This window comes from Clinocottus analis, unplaced genomic scaffold (genome assembly GCF_023055335.1).
Source record: "Clinocottus analis isolate CAN_PGR_092001 unplaced genomic scaffold, fCliAna1.0.p SCAF_15, whole genome shotgun sequence".
Classification (NCBI taxonomy): domain Eukaryota; kingdom Metazoa; phylum Chordata; class Actinopteri; order Perciformes; family Cottidae; genus Clinocottus; species Clinocottus analis.
Genome location: NW_027175876.1, coordinates 6,927,226 through 6,931,077, shown reverse-complemented (window position 1 = coordinate 6,931,077; position 3,852 = coordinate 6,927,226). Strand labels below are relative to the sequence as shown.

The 3,852-nt window shown below is 38.5% G+C and overlaps 1 protein-coding gene across 2 annotated transcripts in view; it reads right to left on the bottom strand.

The window, feature by feature from the left end:
- Positions 1 to 406: 406 nt before the first annotated feature.
- Positions 407 to 3,852, bottom strand: part of akap12b (A kinase (PRKA) anchor protein 12b) — a 39,191-nt gene continuing 35,745 nt past the window's right edge. For both annotated transcript variants that reach the window (XM_068576769.1, XM_068576770.1), the window contains one exon: positions 407 to 2,757. The gene's annotated coding sequence lies outside the window, so the exon portion shown is untranslated. The remainder of the gene's footprint in view (positions 2,758 to 3,852) is intronic.

Genomic DNA, 3,852 nt, shown 5'->3' with positions numbered 1-3,852 from the left:
AAGATTGTGGTTGTTTTTGATTTTTTACCTCAACAAAATGGCTTTAGGAGGTTTGTCATTACTTGTCCATCCATTTATTAATGCATGGTTTATTACAGACTATAATATAGTTGTAAGCAGGAAAAGGTTAATTAAGTGTTAACTTTCAAAGTGAAGATATATTTCCAATTGTTTGCCATACTGTCATTGATTGTCTGTTTATACAGCCTCCACTTATGGCTGCGACACAAGAGGATGTATAGTTGACACATACAATACAGCATGATACACCATGTCTTAACACTGCTTATCATTTCTTAAATGGGGTGTGTGGAGTCATCTGTCAGCCTTAAGTTTTCTTTGCCCCAGTGGTTATTAATGTCTAGTGATTGATGTATTATTCAGCGATGAGTACAAGGCACACAGCAATTTTCTCTACCTTTATTGAATGAAATATAGACAGGTTTCTCTATCCTTACTATTAACAGCTTGGAAAATATAAAATACCATTAAGACCATGCTAATGAATATTATGCGAAATGGCTGCATGTTATTGGTTAATATTACAACAATATGATTTTAGGTACATACAGTAGGTATACAATCTGTACAAATGTTAACAGGTTCACAGTTAAGTGTTACAAAAAGCAGGCTGAGGTGGGCGGGTGCCCCAACTAAATGCTTTACATTATGCAACAATATAGCAAAAGTCTTTTAGCTCACTGTCTTTTTTAATCATTTATATTTTACATAAAGCATGAATTGATGTGACACGTTCTCTAGATTCAAAGTAAAGGAAGTGGTGACCCGACCAGTCCGTACTTCCTGATCCTTCTCTTGTTTGGTCATAAAGCTGAGTGAAATGTGAGCCTCTAAAGCTGCTTGTGTCAAATTTAAATCACTTTTACAGAAGCGCTCACAATTAATGCTCAAGATGCCTGAATGACTGATGCAGTACAACTTTCCCAAATGTGGAAGGACATAAACAAATGCCAGTGTAGCCCACGGTCACGTTTGCTTTGGTGGTAAAACTGGACCCCAGGAATGTTTCAGATATTCCTCCACCTGAAAACATCTCCCACTTTGCCAATGGACTGTCAACATACGCCCTGACCTTGTGACTTAGGTTTGATGTGTGACTCAAAGCAGCTGAGTAGATGCTTAGGAATTAAATTAGATGCAACTTATGCCTTATCCTGTGAGCAATGGCAAGACCATGACTCCCTGATTGATCCTAACTCGATTTGGCTTTTAGGAATGAGAGTTTATCTTTACTTCTGGCCCCATGCAGTCAGTGGCTGTGCCTCTCTACAGCCCCAACCAGTGCCAGTTTATTGAACCTGAGCCATCATGCTGAGTGAAGAACATGACATAAGAGCAGGTACCAGAAGACTGCATTAACATTTTCATACTTAATCACCCAGTCGAAGCTAAAATGTCACCGTCAACTAAAAACTAAAGGATGCACTACGTTTTGTAAGCAACAGGGGGCATCAACATACTGTCTTTAATTTAATTAAGACATTTAAACATAGTGTAGTAAGGATGTGTTAAATGTAAACTTGCCAGACAAATAATACGTACAGTATGTAACAGAGACATTACTTTTAAACACTGTGACACATGATAAGCTTTGTAAGTGTTTCTTATAGCACGTCTCTACCCATCGGACTCCTCCAGTGTCAACAAATGGCTAAAGTATCCTTTGAATGTCGCTGTTAACCAAATACCTCTGCAGTATTATCAAATGAGGGTGTTAAAATAGTATTTTATTGTATTATTTCCTGAAACAATATGTAACAATGTATTTTTCACAGTTTATCAGGCAGTGATTGTTGGTTTTATCTACATGAAGCTTATTAAATATGTTGCTGGGGTGCAGAGTGAAAACACATTGTGGCAACAGAATGTGTAAAAAGCATTTGTGGTGGATAGCATCATACCCTCTGCCCTCTTTTTGTTTTCTGCAGTCAGTGTCATCACCAACTGTCAGTGGAATCCCACTTGTACCATGGTTTAGTTAGAATTGCTACAGAGTCTTGAAATAATCATTGGATATGACTATTAGAAGCTGTGATACACTGGCCACTTACATGCAACAGTTTCACATTTGTTTTGTTGCATCAGCCGTTAAATTTACTGCCCTAATGTTGCTCAAAAGAAAACACGATGTATCACAGCTTAATGTGGGAATTTAAAAAAATATCAAGGCAACAAAAAAGCAAAAACTTACAGATGAATGAAAGAATACTCAAATATAAATACAATATACAAGATAATAATCCTCCATCTCTTCACCTTCTGACTTCTGATCTCAATCTCCCTATTATACACGGACAAACATACGCACACACACACACACACACACACACACACACACACATACACATAAGAACAGATACACACTCGACCAGAGGGAAGTCATATGCAGAAAGGGACCGAGACACTGAAAACATACATCACACTGATTACAAGCCAGATGGGATGGTTCTTACGTGTGTGTGTGTGTGTGTGTGTGTGTGTGTGTGTGTGTGTGGCGGTAGGATGACACGTTATGGTGACAGGGCAGCAGGATGGAGTGAGAGTACAGGTGGAAGGGGAGGTAGAGAGAATGATGCAGCTGTTGCTCAGTCACTCAGTCCTTATGGGCAGGATCCAGTCTCAGTGTGTTAACACAGAGCAGTCTCTTTTTCTTTTCTTTTTTTTTCTCTCTCTCTCTTCCTCATCACTCACTTCCTGGTACAGTGTGTCTCCCAGGCATCAGTCTTGTATCTTCAGCTGTGGGGGAGAGGAACAAAAACAAGATATTAGGGAAAAAAGGAAGAAAAGAAACTATCTGAGAAAAAAGGAGATTGACATTGTATGGGGAAACATCTTAGTCCATCTTTTTATTGTTGTAAAAGCAGAGTATAATTAAATAACTGTATTTTAATATTATATTATTCATTCTCCTGTCCATCCATCCAGGGACAGAAGTGGAGACATGCGTGACAGAAACATTAGTGGGATTGGATTATTATTATTATTATTATTATTATTATTATTATTATTATTACAGACTGCCATCAGTTCATATCTTAATTGTTTCGATATGTTGTGTGGCATTCTCAATACATGCAGATGGATAAACAAAGTATTTATATATATATTATATATATATATATAATATATATATATTATATATATATTATATTATTAGCACTGTGAAATGGCTGCTGTTCTACTGCTGCGATTAAGCTGCTGTAACTCATCCAACTCTTTCCTGCAGTTATCTCCCATTTCTTTCGCTCTCCAGACTTCCCTCTGCTGCAAAGCTGCATGACAGCTTCATAAATATCAAAGTGAACGACGCCCAGTTCCTCCCTCCTCCACATTGGTGAGAGCCGATAACAGCAGTGCGTCACTAAAACTTTGCTGCACATAAAAATGTACTGACCGTTACATAGTAAAGACATAATTCAGTCAAAATAACTGAAACACACTGCTTGAGCCCTTTGAGGCTTTTGTAATTGAGTCTAACAAATGCGTACTCCGACATGGTTTCTTGACTCCATACTGAGCCTGTGATAGAAGGAAAACAGGAGGAGGGAGCGGAGGATTCATAATCAGTCTTTCAGCACAAGTTCATCTGCCCCTCACACACCGCTTCCCTTTAAGACCCCGTCCTACAAAAAAGGGGTCAACGGCGGCATTCCTACTTTGATATCAAAGGTCCCCTGGTTACTCATACCCTGAACAAAAGCTTTTTCATCTGGTCAGTGGGCAAATACCCTCCCCTACTCCCTAATAAAAGTGGGGCCCATTGAAGTCTCAAAAAAGCCACTATACAAAGATTGTTTGATAGTCCAACAAAGGAATTTGAAAATAACTACC